At 42.5% G+C, this 16,941-nt stretch overlaps 1 protein-coding gene across 8 annotated transcripts in view; it reads right to left on the minus strand.

Annotated features, from left to right (window-relative positions):
- Nucleotides 1-271: 271 nt before the first annotated feature.
- The window catches only part of DHRSX (dehydrogenase/reductase X-linked), a 331,509-nt gene continuing 314,839 nt past the window's right edge, over nucleotides 272-16,941 (minus strand). Inside the window, exons 13-19 of one of the 8 annotated variants that reach the window (XR_009006658.1) lie at nucleotides 9,414-9,569; nucleotides 8,829-8,987; nucleotides 6,053-7,429; nucleotides 4,607-4,856; nucleotides 4,024-4,180; nucleotides 1,636-2,126; nucleotides 308-927 (exon numbers count right to left, since the gene is read on the minus strand). The gene's annotated coding sequence lies outside the window, so the exon portion shown is untranslated. Of the gene's footprint in view, nucleotides 928-1,635; nucleotides 2,127-4,023; nucleotides 4,181-4,606; nucleotides 4,857-6,016; nucleotides 7,430-8,828; nucleotides 9,570-16,941 lie in introns of all 8 variants that reach the window. The other 7 variants (XR_009006657.1, XR_009006660.1, XR_009006659.1 and 4 more) reach the window with 7 other exon arrangements.

Consider the following 16,941-nt stretch of genomic DNA (forward strand, 5'->3'; position numbering starts at 1 on the left):
CCTCTCTCCCTCCTTCCCTCTCCCTCTCTCCCTCCTTCCCTCTCCCTCCCTCTCTCTCCCTCCCTCCCTCTCTCCCTCCCTCCCTCTCTCCCTCCTTCCCTCTCCCTCTCTCCCTTTCTCTCCCTCCCTCCCTCTCTCTCCCTCTCTCCCTCCCTCCCTCCTTCCCTCTCCCTCTCTCTCCCTCCCTCCCTCTCTCTCCCTCCCTCCCTCTCCCTCTCTCCTTCTCCCCCCCCCCCTCTCTCTCTGTCCTCCACGGGAGGACACAGCAAGAAGACAGCCGTATACAAGCCAGGTAGAGAAATCTCACCAGCAGACAACCCTGCTGGCTCCTGACTCCTAGACTTCCAGGCTCCAGGACCGTGAGAAAATACATTTCTGTGTTGAAGCCGCCCATTCTGTGGTCCTCTGTTACGACAGCCCTGGCAAACTCACACAGTGTCTCCCCTTGTCCACTGCTCTCATAAAAGCCAGAGTACGTTATAAAAATATAAATGAGAATAGGTCATTCGTGCGCGTTCTGTTATATAGGTAGAATATCCCAGGATATAATATTGCAGGTCGAATATAATCTAAGTCTTCAGCACAGCCTCCAAGGTTTTATATGACCCGCTTCCCAATCTTCTCTCCAACTTTACCTTCTACGCGTCTTCTTTGTTCACACAAGCATCTTCCTGTCACCGGAGTTCTTCCACATTTGTCCCAGAGTCCCACGGCACTTTCAGTCACTTGATCACAGACACAATGGTGCCAAGACAGGTCTAATGGACTTTCCTGAGCACATCAGCAAAACAGTCTTATCTGTATTTTTCTGTCTTTATCACTCAACTGTTTGCAGCACGGACGTGTGTACTGGGTGTTTCCTCAATCCTTATTTTAGTTCAAGATTTCAAGCAAGAAGAGACCATGACGCTGGCAGGCTTCTAGGTGCTGGGAAACAGCAGTGATCAAGACAGACAAAAGCATCAACTCAAAGAGCCTATAAGGTAAAAGTAACCCTTATAGTATCAGAAAGGTAACAAGCAGAATGGAGAAGAATAAATCCGCAAAGAGGATGGGCAGTGCTGGAAGGGAGACTGCAGATGGCCATGAACGTGGTCAGAATCAGTCTGCCTGTGAAGGTGACTTCTGGCAAATGTGAAGGAGGGAAGAGGGGAAGCCATGGGGATGTCTAGGGGGAAAAATTCCCGGAGGAGGGGACCACAAGGGTGCAGACCCTGAGGATGAACAGTTCATGGTGAATTGGAGGAGCAGGAAGGACAGTGGAATGGATGAGCCAGGGAGAGAGGGCAGAGAGGTGGGTGACGAAGAGACCAGCCAGTACACTGTCTATAGGTCAGGGAAGAATGGTGGGGTCTTTGTTTTCTTTTCCAGTATAGTTTATTACAGTATATTGAGTAGAGTTTTCTGTGCTGTACAGTAGGACCTTGTTGTGTATCTATCCTATATAAACTAGTTTGCATCTGCTAACACCACACTCCCAATTCTTCCCTCCCTCACCCCCCTCCCTCTTGGCTGATCTCTATGTCTGTGAGTCTGTTTCTGTTTTGTACATAAGTTCATTTGTATCTTTTTTTTTTTTTAGATTCCACATATAAGTGATATCATATGGTATTTGTCTTTCTCTATCTGACTTACTTCACTGAGTATGATCATCTCTGGGTCCACCCATGTTGCTGCCAATGGCATGATTTCATTCTTTTTCATGGCTGAGTAACATTTCACTGTGTGTATAGGTACCACATCTTCTTTATCCATTCCTCTGTCGATAGGCACTTAGGTTGCTTCCACATCTCAGCTGTTGTAAACAGTCTGTAACGGGGTCTCCAGGACTCCCAGGGAACATGGCATGGGGTAAAAGTCAAGTCAGCTCTCAGCCAGGCACAACCACACAGCCGGGGGCACTCAGGGGTGAGTCCATGATTTAAAACTAAAGCTGTGGAAGGTAGTTTTCAGGGCAGTGGGAGGGTCCTCTGTGGGTCTGGCCGTGCCACCCCATCTCCTTGGGACTCACAGGGGATTCTGTTTGGATGTCTGTCCTCACCTGTGGTTCAGTTGTACAGGTTTTCCTTTAGAAACTGTGCCTGCAGATTCCAGATGTGGTGACAGGCATGCTGCTTCTCAGGCACCTGTGGAATCCGGACACTGCTGGCATCCCCCTCGGTGTGCCCCTGCCCTTCCCACAGGGCTGCCCCACCTGTCAAGACCATCGGCTGTACCCCAGTGGCCGTGTCGAGTGTGCTCACGGCTGGCGGGCAGGACTCTGGTTTACATCACCCACCACCTGCCTCTGCTGGATGCCCACCCGGATGGTGGGAACACATTGGTAGTGCTGCAATTCCATACTTTAATGCTTTCTTTTTTTCATTTTATCTAAGGGTCTTTTTAATAGGCAACGAGGCCAAAACAGATGATGAAAGATAAGGGGTGTGTTTTTACCCATTTTTCGTGTACAGCAGTATCATCGTGAGCATGGCCACAGGTAGGATGACAGAGGACCCCACCCCCAGATACTGTCTCGAAAGAAAGCGTGAATGCAAACAAAGTCCTCAAGGAAAGAGTTGTTCATTTGGACAGTGCCTTAAAAGCACACTTTTTTTACATGAAAATTACAATTTTTAAAAAATTTATTTTATCCTGTAGTATAGTTGATTTACAGTGTTGTGTTAGTTTCAGGTGTACAGCAAAGTGATTCAGTTATACATATTCATGTATCTATTCCTTTTTTTTTTTTTAAGATTTAATTTATTTTTGGCTGTGTTGGGTCCTTGTTGCTATGCGCGGGCTTTCTCTAGTTGCCGCGAGCAGGGCTGCTCTTCATTGCAGTGCATGGGCTCTAGGCACGTGGGCTCAGTAGTTGTGGCTCGCAGGCTCTAGAGCACAGGCTCAGTAGTTGTGGCGCATGGGCTTAGTTGCTCTGTGGCATGTGGGATCTTCCCGGACCAGGGCTCGAACCCGTGTCCCCTGCATTGGCAGGCGGATTCTTACCACCGTGCCACCAGGGAATTCCCTCATGTATCTATTCTTTTTCAAATTCTTTTCCCATATAGGTTGCTACAGAGTGCTGAGTAGAGTTCCCTGTGCTATATACAGTAGGACCTTGTTGTTATCTATTTTATGTATAATAGTGTGTATATATCAATCCAAACTCCTAATTTATCCCTCCCCCCTTTCCCCTTTGGTAACCATAAGTGTGTTTTCTATGTCTGTGAGTCTATTTCTGTTTTGTACATAGATTCATTTGTATTATTTTTTAGATTCCACATATAAGTGATATCATATGATATTTGTCTTTGTGTCTGATTTGCTTCACTTAGTATGATCATCTCTAGGTCCATCCTTGTTGCTGCAAATGGCATTATTTCATTCTTTTTTATGGCGGAGTAATATTCCATTGTATGTATGTACCATATCTTCTTTATCCATTCCTCTCTCGGTGGATATTTAGGTTGCTTCCATGTCTTGGCTATTGTAAACAGCAAAAGCACACGTTTTTTACGTAAAAATGAAAGAATTGCTGTGCTTATCTTCACCCATCTGACTCACTGGACTTAGTGCTGCTAATGCAGGAAAAGAATGAAAATGATTAGGCTCCTTTTGTTTTCAATTCAAGTTTACTGAGACGTAATTTTTTTCAGTAAAAGCAGCCCTTTCAGGTGGACAGTTGGGTGAGTTTTGAGCCCTGTGCACGGTTGGGGAATCAGCACCTCCAGTGAGTTGTGTACATTTCCACATTGTCTTGTCATTCTGTTGCCAATTTTGTTCCTCCGTTGCCAGCCCCTGGCAACCATTGTTCTGCTTGCTGCTTTAATAGCCCTCTTTCTTAAAAACAAATTTTCCTTTTTCATTAGATTTTCCTATTTTTCTTAACACATCACTAGCTTTCAAATATTTATGTGAATTATTATTTATTGTCCTTTTTCTAAGTAGCACACTGGGAAAAAGGAGAACAATTTATGCAGGAAATTGCAGTTCCCTGAAGATCTGGGTAACCCCATGGAAGTGTACCCCACAAAGGCCACTCACCCTGGCTTGTGTTAGGGTGAGACCCACTTCCTCAGCCACAGAAATCAATTCCCAACGTCTGGATTTCAGGTTGCTTAGCAGCTGTGATGTTTGATGGGGTAGGGAATGCTGTTAGTGACGGGCCAAGTTCAGGAAGGAAGAGGTTTACTGGAGGGACCTACAGATTAAAAAAAAAATTGTTTACTGAAGTGTATTGGCTGTTGTAAACAGCAGAAGCACACATTGAAGTGTAGTTGCTTATTGAAGTGTAGCTGCTATACAGTATTATATAAGTTACAGATATACAGTACAGTGATTCACAATTTTCATAGGTTATACTTTATGGTTATTATGAAACAGTGGCTCTGTTCCCTGTGCTGTACAATATATCCTTGTAGCTTATTTTTTACCTAGTAGTTTGTACCTCTTGCTCTGCTCCCCCTATAATGCCCCCCTCCCCCTCCCCTCTCCCTACTGGGAACCACTCGCTTGTTCTCTAGATCTGGGAGTCTGCTTCTTTTTTATATTCACTACCTTGTTGTATTTTTTAGATTCCACAGATAAGTGAGACCCTACAGTGTTCGTCTTTCTCCATCTGACTTACTTCACTTTGGAGGGAGCGACAGGTTTTGGAGCTTCCATAAAGGTGAGAGATGGCAGAATCCATTGGCCCCATCACGCTGATCAGGGAGAGGACGCCAGGGTCAGACCTCAGGGACCATCTTCATGCAGGGTCAGGGGAGGACGAGGTTCCAGAGGCAGGAGAAAGGAAGGAGCAGCTGATAGTTTTAAAACTACTTCTTTCATAGGCGAGTGAAGAGGTTACTGTGGAGCTCTGGACATCCAGGGCGAGGCTGGTGGTTGAAGGAGAAGGAGCTCGGCTGTTGCAGAGGCTGGGATGGTGCAGCACAGGTGGGACTTGGGGGATGCCCTACCCGGGGAGGTGGGGACTCTGGAGTGAGGAGGGCAGAGGCAACTGCGGGGACCGGGTGACGCCGGGGGGGCGGTTCTGTGCCCAGAGCAGGTGGGGAGGTGGTAGGAAAGGGACCCGCACTTCCCCAGGGAAGTGAGTCAGGGTGTGCATCCAGGCACAACGGAAAGTTCAAAACAATGGAAGCAAGCTAGGTAGCCAACAACAGGACGTCCCTTAAATCGTGTATGATATACGTTATACGGTTATTATATTGCTATATTATGTATATTATATCTAATATATAATATACATATTATAATATAGATTATGTACAGTGAACACAATACACAATATAGATTAATACTAGTATATAGTATATACTAGTATATATTACTATACTACAATAAACCTTATACAGATAGTAATATATACTAGTATATACTATATACTAGTATTAATATATACTACTATATGTTATATACTAGTACATGGTAATATATATATACTATATAACAGTATATATTGTATACTATTTTTTGTATATAATATACATATATAGTGTCTAGTATTTAATTTTAAGTTTATACTATGTAATTTTTAGTACATTAAATTGTATATTATATAGTATATTTCATATACATGTTATATTTTACATTATGATTTTACATTATATTAATTATATACTGTATGTTATATATTGTACACAATTACATGTCAGTCATTTGTTAGAATGTATATTATATATTCTGTTGTATATGTCTATACATTATATTCGTATATACACATTATATATAATATATACCAATGTATAAGTATATAATACATATATTTATACATTATACATCTATTATGTATTAAGATATACTCATATAATGCATAATATATGCAGTTATACTCATTATATAATTTATAATATGTGTACACAATATATAATACATACTATGCATTACAACTTAAAAATTATACCTTATGTGTTAACTGTCATGCTGTAAAATGTTATACATTTTACATTCTATATGCGTGTTGTATATTATAAATCATATTGTATGTGTATCATAGTGCCATATTTATAATAGTTATTTATATTTATTAGATACACACACATATAATACAGCGTAGTGCGGACATGAATATTACTTTCTTCGAGGCTGCTTCCCTTCAGACTAAAGACGTTGAAGTCCACGTATCACTTTCTTTAAGACTCCTCCTCAGGACCCCACCACTGGAGACCGGCTGGACGCTGTCATGTCACAGTGAGTTAGCTCCCACCTCTGCTCCACAGAGCCCACCTTCAAGGGGAGGGGGCACAAAAATCAGACAACATCACAACCTAATTTCAAACGCTCATCCGTATTAAGAAACACACCCTAAGGACAGGAGGAAATGAAAAGGCGCTTGTAGGACCCTGTGATAGGAAACGGGAGATGCTCCGTGGACAGACAGTACATCACCTTCGTCATCATGTCCATTCCCGGGGGTCTGTCCACGCAGCTTTTCGTGCTTCTCGAAGCCTTCCCTGATGACCCTATGCCCCCCTACGGTGCTTGGTGAGGGGGACATCCATCCTCACGGACACTGAGCCAGCCTGCAGGTCGGAACCTCGTTCTCAGCTTTCCACACCCGCGGATGAGCTGAGCTTCCTCGTGGAAAAGAGAAGAAAAGAAAGGGACACTTCTCGGCACCAACTTCCCCCAAATCCTGGATCTCCAGGTCTGCAACCTCAGCAAGTATCCTCTGAACTACCCTGACCCCCATGGGCTGAGTAATGACACATGGCCCCAGGGAGGGAGGGGCCAGTTGCTAAGTAGACCTTACATCCTGCGGGGACACAGCCCTGATGAGTCTTGCCATCCTTACCCGGTTCCCTCTGGGTCCAGAAACAGTCGTGACAAACCTGCACATCGCTGAGCCCCGGGCGTCTGCGCTTCTGTTCATTCCAGGTCCCTTCCTGTTCTAGAATTCAGAATCTGATCATAAATCCACCATCCCTTATTTGGTCGGACCGGTAGAGCCATAATAACCCACTTAACTGTTTTTCCCCTGGGGTCCATTTTTCGGTCATCCCCATCCTGTGATCTGCATCAGTGTTCTCTACAATCTCGGGTTTTCCAAGGAATGACTTGTAAGCAGCATCTTGGGAAATCCACCCCCAATAATGCCCTCCCAGGAACAGTTACCGTGGGTCCAAAGAGCTGGTTTCTCCTGGGGTCCATATTTACGTCAGGATAACACAGGCGTCCCGTCTGTTCTGTGGTTGTGAGATGTTGTCAGGAAGGGTCGACCACATATGCTGACCTGTGACACATTGTTTCCTTGGTGGCGTTTCTTCTAGTTATGATTTCACGTCCCTAGTGACTCATCAGGATCCCAGACATCTCGTGACAAAAATCTCAGGCAATCAGAGAGAAGGAAAGGTTTGTGATGGACACTGCTGAATCCTTGACGTATTAAGGCTGTCGGTGTTGCCCTGACATCCTCGAGTGGCACTGCTTCCTGCGTTCGAGTCCCTTGGTTCTTTCAAGAAAATATCAGAGAATCCATATCAGACAGTGTCATTGCTGGATTTTTCTACCCCCGAACGTTTGAGACGGTGATTATAGGCATTAGAATATAAGATGAGCACTTAACAGGTAGGTCATGACACTAATCATCTAATTATTTTGCCTTATTAACTCATGTCCTTGATTAGCAACTGACCAGGCTTGGCTGTGATGGCTGTTGTTCAGTGATACCAGGAGACAGATGGTCTGTTCAAAGAAGGTAATGGCTTTACACTATTTTTCAGAGGTTCCCCAATAGAAATCACTTGATGTCTCCATCAAACGGCCACAGCATTTACTTAGCTGACTCAGATTCCCCTGGGAAGTGGTCTGCTCCTCTCCTGGAGATTCAGGATACAGGAACCGGCAGATCCTCACTATGTCGGTGACAGTGACACAAATCTGGATTAACTTTCTGAGCTACCAGTTGCCTCACGGGTCCCATCTCCATCACTAACTACCTTCCAGGCAACCTCCCAAAACTGGGTGCACATGCCACTATCGTACACAGGCACCCACACATAGAGACACGCCTGCACGCACACAGACGAGATTCAGACAGAAACACATAAAGACGCATGTACACAGACACATAACACGCAAGCAAACACACACAGGACTCAGACACATGCAAACACACAGTGCCTGAGTTCTGTAGAATCCAGAAAACACCATCTTGCTTTCTATTTACCCACATTCAAAAACTAAAGATTTCTTTATACCCTCCCATTTTTTAAATGAAAATACAGTTGGCAGTTAACAAAACATATGCATCTGAACATGTTTTGTTATGACTCTCACCACTTAGGATATATTTTATATATACAGTTGGGTATACACTCACATACTTGTGAATACTTGGTTATCTATTATATATAAACTTTGGTAGATAGATAGATATAAATGCTTGTTATAACTCAACTTGGTGTTGAGTTTGCTTGGGCTGCTATAACAAAATACTCCAGACTTGGTGGCTTAGATAACAGACATGTATCTCTCCCTGTCCTGGAATCTGAGAACCAGGTGTGGGCAGGGCTGGTTCCTCCGGAGGCCTTTCTCTCCTCCCTGTGTCCTCCCTCTGTGTGTGTCTGTGCCCTGATCTCCTCTTCTTATAAGGACACCAGTCCTATGGGATCAGGACCCACCCTTGTGACCTCATTGTACCTTCATCCCCTCTTTAGAGACCCCACCTCCAAATCCATCCCCATCCTGAGGTCTTGGGAGTCAGGGCGTCAACATATGGACTGTAGGGGCACATAATTTAGCTCACAAGCCTCCCATCTTGCAGAGAAAGGGAAGAGAGGCTAGTGCTTTGCATAAGGGTGCACAGAGGGGGAGGGGGGTGGAGCGTGGCGCTCACAGGCACAGCTTACCAGCCCCGCAGTGGAAACCATCTTTCTCTTGGGCTGGAAAGGCTTGAGGGTGGGCTGCCTCTTCTGCAACCCGAGATCTGAAGGTTGGATGTGGCGATTGCATTCCTGCTGCAGGAACCGCCCGCCGGGGCTTTGAAGTTCGATTGCAATGCAGAACCCCTGCAGACAAACCAGTGATTCAGCCTCAGCCGCCTTGACCTTGGCGCAGTGCTTCTTGGCCGTGCATTCTTTTTCAGGCGTTATTCATGGAGGGGGTGGCTGAAGAAGACCCAGAGGTGATGAAAAGAGGCCGTTCAGGAGCCCACACAGAGGACAAGGAGGGAGAAGGAGCTGCCACTGTATCCACTGAGATGAAGTAAAACCACGTTGTCTACGTAGGTACACAAACCATTTCAGCTCCAGCATCTGCTTCGGAGGGAAGGGGGGGCGGCTCTGGATCCATCAGAATTGGACGGTAATTGATTAACAAGCTCCTTACCGTGTCCCCGGAACGTAAGCCACGGTGCATCCGAATCCCTGCACCGTGTTCCGCATGCCGGGATGTTGGCAACGAGAGGGGAACCCTGCAGAGGCGTGGGGTCGCACCTGATGGCTCACACGGCAACCCTCCTCCAGCTGCTTCTCGTGGATCGAGCCAGATGGGGCAGCAGGTAGAGATACTGCTTCCCTTCGGAAGGCGAGCCGAAGACAGTTGAGTGCTTCTTTGCCGGAGTTTGCGGTCTCTCAGGGAGATGCTCAGTCCTGCAAATCAACAGGTTGAAAAACACATCTATGTTACTTCTCATCTGTCCTAGTCATCAAATCTTCATAAGTCGTCGTTTCCCTGAAAGTGTCAGCTATCCCCCTGCTTAACATCCCTGGATTCTGTCTGAGTTTCCTGTGGCTACTCTAAGAAAGTACCAAGGACTTGGTAGCTTAAAAGAACAAAAATGTGCTGTCTTATAGTTTTAAAGCCCAAAGCCCTAAAATCAAGGGATCTGCAGGGCTGGTTTCTTCTGGAGGCTCCAGGGGAGAATCTATTTCCTGCCTTTTCCAGCTTCTGGAGGCATCTGCCATCCTGAGCTTGTGGCCCCTTCTGTGATCATCAAAACAAGGAGCTCAGCATCTTGTAATCAAATACTCCTCTGACGTCCTCTTTACAGGGACCCATGTGATGACACTGGACCACCTGTAAAATCCAGGTCACCTGTGCATCTCAAGGTCCTTAACTGGACCACATCTGCCAACTCCCTTTTGCTACGTAAGTTCACATATTCACAACGTTCGGGGATTAGAACATGGACATCTTTGGGGACATTATTCAGCTGACCACAGCTGCATAATCCACTGTGGGCGTCTCAACACTGATGCTTTATGCTGTTCTGTGCTCTCACTCAGCTCTGGACTTGTAGGTGGATTCCCCCAATCTTCCTCAGTTCTTATGCTGTTTTACTGTATCTTTAAATAACAGAGGCCAGAAATAAACCCACACACCTACGGTCAATTAATATTTGACAAAGCACGCAAGAATACACAATGGGAAAAAGTCTCTTCAGCAAGTGGTGCTGGGGAAGTTGGAGACATGCATGTAAATCAATGAAGTTAGAACACACCCCCACACCATACACAAAAATAAACTCAAAATGGCTTAAAGACTTAAACATAATACATGGCAGCATGAAACTCCCAGAAGAGAACACAGGCAAAACATTCTCTGTCACAAATCATACCAAAGGCAATAGAAATAAAAGCAAAAATAAACAAATGGGACCTAATCAAACTTACAAGCTTTTGCACAGCAAAGGAAACAAACCATGAACAGACAATCTACAGAATGGGAGAAAAATATTTGCAAGCAATGCAACCAACAAAGGCTTAATTTCCAAAATCTACAAACAGCTCATACAACTCAACAACAAAAAACAAACAACCCAATCGAAAAATGGGCAGAAAACCTAAATAGACATATCTTCAAAGGAGACATACAGATGGCAAACAGGCACATGAAAAGGTGCTCGACATCTCTAATTAGAGAAATGCACATCAAAAGTACAGTGAGGTATCAACTCACACAGGTCAGAATGGCCATCATTAAAAAGTCTACAAATAATATATGCTGGGGAGGGTGTGAAGGAAAGGGAACCCTCCTGCACCACTGGTGGCAACGTAAGTTGGTGCAGCCGCTATGGAGAACAGTATGGAGGTTCCTTAAAAAACTAAAAATAGAACTACCATATGACCCAGCCATCCCACTACTGGGCAGATACCCTGAGAAAACCATCATTCAAAAACATACAGGCACCCCAATGTTTATAGCAGCACTATTTACAATAGCCAGGTCAGGGTAGCAACCTAACTATCCATCAGCAGATGAATGGATAAAGCAGATGTGGTACATGTACACAATGGAATACTACTCAGCCATAAAAAGAATGAAATAATGCCATTGGCAGCAACATGGATGGACCTAGAGATGATCATACTAAACGAAGTAAGTCAGACAAATACCATCTGATATTACTTATATGTGGAATCTAAAAAATAATACACATGAACTTATTTACAAAGCAGAAACAGACTCACAGACACAGAAAACAAATTCATGGTTACCAAAGGGGAAAGGTGGGGGAAGGATAAATTAGGAGTTTGGGATTAACATACACACACTACTATATATAAAATAGAGAAAAATGAGGACCTACTGTGTAGCACAGAGAACTCAATATTTTGTAATAACCTAAATGGGAAAAGAATAGGTACACGGATAACTGAATCACTATGCTGTATACCTGAAACTAACAACATTGTAAATGAACTATACTCCAATAAAAAATAAAAAAGTAAAATATGTACCGAAAGCTGAGTGGATTGTAGAGTAACTTACATCAGCAGATTCTCATTTCTCTGATCAGGGAAGCAACAGATAATCCATTAAATGGGCGAGTAGAGGGGGAGAGTACGGCAGGTGTTCTGATTGCCTGCACTCCATCCCTGTCCGTCTCTGCTCCTTGCCCCACAGAGCTCACCGTGGGTCCCCCTGTTGGATGTGGGCAGAGATGCCCAGCAGCAAGGGAGATGTGAGGGGCACAGAGGTGAGGCCTGTCCACCCTCGGCCCCATCTCACAGGTCAGCTGAGACCCACCACCAAAAACCACTGCTCCCAGGGGACTTCCCTGCTGGTCCAGTGGTTAAGACTTCACCTTTAAGCACAGGGGTGTGTGGGTTCAATACCTGGTCAGGGAGCTGAGATCCCACATGCCTCGCAGCCAAAAAACCAAAACACAAATAGTTAATCAAGTCCCGGAAGCACAGAGAGTCCCATTCAGGATAAATCCAAGGAGAAACAGGCCAAGACACATTAATCAAACTATCAAAAATTAAATACAAAGAAAAAATATTAAAAGCAGCAAGGGAAAAACAACAAATAACATACGAGGGAATCCCTATAAGGTTAACAGCTGATTTCTCAGCACAAACTCTACAAGCCAGAAGGGAGTGGCATGATATATTTAAAGTGATGAAAGGGAAGAACCTACAACCAAGATTACTCTACCCGGCAAGGATCTCATTTAGATGTGATGGAGAAAGCAAAAGCTTTACAGACAAGCAAAAGCTAAGAGAATTCAGCACCACCAAACCAGCTCTACAACAAATGCTAAAGGAACTTCTCTAAATGGGAAACACAAGAGAAGAAAAGGACCTACAAAAACAAACCCATAACAATTAAGAAAATGGTAATAGGAACGTACATATAGATAATTACCTTAAAAGTGAATGAATTAAATACTCCAGCCAAAAGAAACAGGCTCACTGAATGGGTACAAAACCAAGACCCATATATATGCTGTCTACAAGAGACCCACTTTAGACCTAGGGACACATACAGACTGAAAGTGAGGGGATGGAAAAAGATATTCCATGCAAATGGAAATCAAAAGAAAGCTGGAGTAGCTAGACTCATATCAGATAAAATAGGCTTTAAAATAATGTTACAAGAGACAAGGAAAGACAGTACATAATGATCAAGGGATCAATCCAAGAAGAAGATATAACAATTATATATGCACCCAACATAGGAGCACCTCAATACATAAGGCAACTGCTAACAGCTATAAAAGAGGAAATTGACAGTAACACAATAATAGTGAGGGACTTTAACCACCCCACTTTCACCAATGGACAGATCATCCAAACAAAATTAATAAGGAAACACAAGCTTTAAATGACACAATAGACCAGATAGATTTAATTGATATTTATAGATCATTCCACCTCAAAGTGGCTTCAGAATACATTTTCTTCTCAAGTGCATATGGAACATTCTCCAGGATAGATCAAACCTTGGGTCACAGATCAAGCCTCAGAAAATTTAAGAAAATTAAAATCATATCAAACATCTTTTCTGACCACAACACTATGAGACTGGAAATCAATTACAGGAAAAAAACTGTAAAAACCACAAATACTTGGAGGCTAAACAGTGCACTACTAAATAACCAAAAGATCACTGAGGAAATGAAAGAAGAAATTTAAAAATACATAGAAACAAATGACAATGAAAACACGATGATCCAGAACCTATGGGATGCAGCAAAAGCAGTTCTAAGAGGGAAGTTTACAGCAATACAAGCCTACCTCAAACAAGAAAAATCTCAATCTAACCTCACACCTAAAGGAACTAGAGAAAGAAGAACAAACAAAACCCAAAGTTAGCAGAAGGAAAGAAATCATAAAGATCAGAGCAGAAATAAATGAAATAGAAACAAAGAAAACAATAGCAAAGATCAATAAAACTAAAAGCTGGTTCTTTGAGAAGATAAACAACATTGATAAACCATTAGCCAGACTCATCAAGAAAAAGAGAGAGAGGACTCAAATCAATAAAATTAGAAATGAAAAAGGAGAAGTAACAACAGACTCCGCAGAAATACAAAGCATCCTGAGACTACTACAAGCAACTCTATGCCAATAAAATGGACAACCTGGAAGAAATGGACAAATTCTTAGAAAGGTATAACCTTCCAAGACTGAACCAGGAAGAAATAGAAAATATGAACAGACCAATCACAAGTAATGAAATTGAAACTGTGATTAAAAATCTTCCAGCAAACTAAAGTCCAGGACCAGATGGCTTCACAGGTGAATTCTATCAAACATTTAGAGAAGAGCTGACACCCATCCTTCTCAAACTCTTCCAAAACACTGCAGAGAAAGGAACACTCCCAAAATCATTCTATGAGGCCATCATCACCCTGTAACCAGACAAAGATACTACAAAAAAAGGAAATTATAGACCAATATCACTGATGAATATAGATGAAAAATTCCTCAACAAAATACTAGCAAACAGAATCCAACAACACACTAAAGGATCATACACCATAATCACAGTGGGATTTATCCCAGGGGTGCAAGTATTCTTCAATATACACAAATCAATCAGTGTGATATACCATATTAACAAACTGAAGAATAAAAACATATGATAATCTCAATAGATGCAGAAAAAGCTTTTGACAATTTTCAACACCCATTTATGATAAAAAGTCTCCAGAAAGTGGGCACAGAGGGAACCTACCTCAACATAATAAAGGTCATATATGACAAACCCACAGCAAACATCATTCTCAATGGAGAAAAACTGAAAGCGTTTCCTCTTAGATCAGGAATGAGACAAGGATGTCCACTCTTGCCACTATTATTCAACATAGTTTTGGAAGTCCTAGCCATGGCAATCAGAGAAGAAAGAGAAAAGGAACACAAATTGGAAAAGGAGAAGTAAAACTGTCACTGTTTGCAGATGACGTGATACTATACATAGAGAATCCTAAAGATGCCACCAGAAAACTACTAGAGCTAATCAATGAATTTGGTAAAGTAGCAGGATACAAAATTAATGCACAGAAATCTCTTGCATTTCTATACACTAATGAAGAAAAAGCTGAAAGAGAAATTAAGGAAACACTCCCATTTAACATTGCAACAAAAAATAAAATACCTAGGAATAAACGTACCTAGGGAGACAAAAGACCTGTATGCAGAAAACTATAAGACCCTGATGAAAGAAAGATGATACAAACAGATGGAGATATACACCATGTTCTTGGACTGGAAGAATCAACACTGAAAATGACTATAATACCCAAAGCAATCTACAGATTCAATGCAATCCCTATCAAATTACCAATAGCATTTTGTACAGAACTAGGAAAAAAAAATCTTAAAATTTGTATGGAGACACAAAAGACCCTGAACAGCCAAAGCAGTCTTGAGGGAAAAAAACGGAGCTGGAGGAATCAGACTCCCTGACTTCAGACTATACTACAAAGCTACAGTAATCAAAACAATATGGTACTGGCACAAAAACAGAACTATAGATCAATGGAACAGGATAGAAAGCCCAGAGATAAACCCACGCACCTATGGTCAACTAATCTATGACAAAGGAGGTAAGGATATACAATGGAGAAAAGACAGCCTTTCCCAGTAACTGGTGCTGGGAAAACTGGACAGCTACATATAAAAGAATGAAATTAGAACACTCCCTTAACACCATACAAAATAAAATCAGAATAGATTAGAGACCTAAATGTAAGACCGGATACTACAAAACGCTTAGAGGAAAACATAGGAAGAACACTCTTTGACATAAATCACAGCAAGATTCTTTTTGACCCACGTCCTAGAGTAATGGAAATAAAACCAAAAATAAACAAATGGGACCTAATGAAACTTAAAAGCTTTTGCAAAGCAAAGGAAACTACAAACAAGACGAAAAGACAACCCTCAGAATGGGAGAAGTATTTGCAAATGAATCAACAGACAAAGGATTAATCTCCAAAATATGTAAACAGCTCATGCAGCTCAGTATTAAAAAAAAAAAAAAAACAACCTGATCAAAAAATGGGCAGAAGACCTAAATAGACATTTCTCCAAAGAAGACATACAGATGGCCAAGGAGCACATGAAAAGCTGCTTAACATCACTAATTATTAGTGAAATGCAAATCAAAACTACAATGAGCTATCACCTCACACCAGTTAGAATGGGCATCAGAAAATCTACAAACAACAAATGCTGGAGAGGGTGTGGAGAAAAGGGAACCCTCTTGCACTGTTGGTGGGAATGTAAATTGATACAGCCACTATGGAAAACAGTATGGAGGTTCCTTAAAAAACTAAAAATAGAACTACCATACGACCCAGCAATCCCAGTAATGGGCATATACCCTGAGAAAGCCATAATTCAAAAAGAGTCATGTACCACAATGTTCACTGCAGCTCTATTCACAATAGCCAGGACATGGAAGCAACCTAAGTGTCCATTGACAGATGAATGGGTAAAGAAGATGTGGTACATATATACAATGGAATATTACTCAGCCATAAAAAGAAACGAAATCTAGTTATTTGTAGTGAGGTGGATGAACCTAGAGTCTGTCATACAGAGTGAAGTAAGTCAGAAAGAGAAAAACAAATACCATATGCTAACACCTATATATAGAATCTTAAAAAAATTGGTCATGAAGAACCTAGGGGCAGGACGGGAATAAAGACGCAGACCTACTAGAGAATGGAATTGAGGATATGGGGAGGGGGAGGGGTGAGATGTGACAGGGTGAGAGAGTGGCATGGACATATATACACTACCAAATGTAAAACCGATAGCTAGTGGGAAGCAGCCGCACAGCACAGGGAGATCAGCTCGGTGCTTTGGGACCACCTAGAGAGGTGGGATAGGGAGGGTGGGAGGGAGGGAGACGCAAGAGGGAAGAGATATGGGGATATATGTATATGTATAACTGATTCACTTTGTTATAAAACAGAACCTAACACACCATTGTAAAGCAATTATACTCCAATAAAGATGTTTTTAAAAAACTGCAGAAACTAAAAATAGAATTACCATATGCTCCAGCAATCCCACTCCTGGGCATATACCCAGAGAAAACCATAATTCAAAAAGACACATGCACCCCAATGTTCATTGCAGCACTATTTACAATAGCCAGGTCATGGAAGCACCCTAAATGCCCATCGACAGACGAATGGATAAAGAAGATGTGGTACGTATATAAAATGGAATATTACTCAGCCATAAAAAAGAACGAGATTGGGTCATTTGTATGGATGTG

This window comes from Balaenoptera acutorostrata, chromosome X, assembly GCF_949987535.1.
Source record: "Balaenoptera acutorostrata chromosome X, mBalAcu1.1, whole genome shotgun sequence".
Classification (NCBI taxonomy): Eukaryota; Metazoa; Chordata; class Mammalia; order Artiodactyla; family Balaenopteridae; genus Balaenoptera; species Balaenoptera acutorostrata.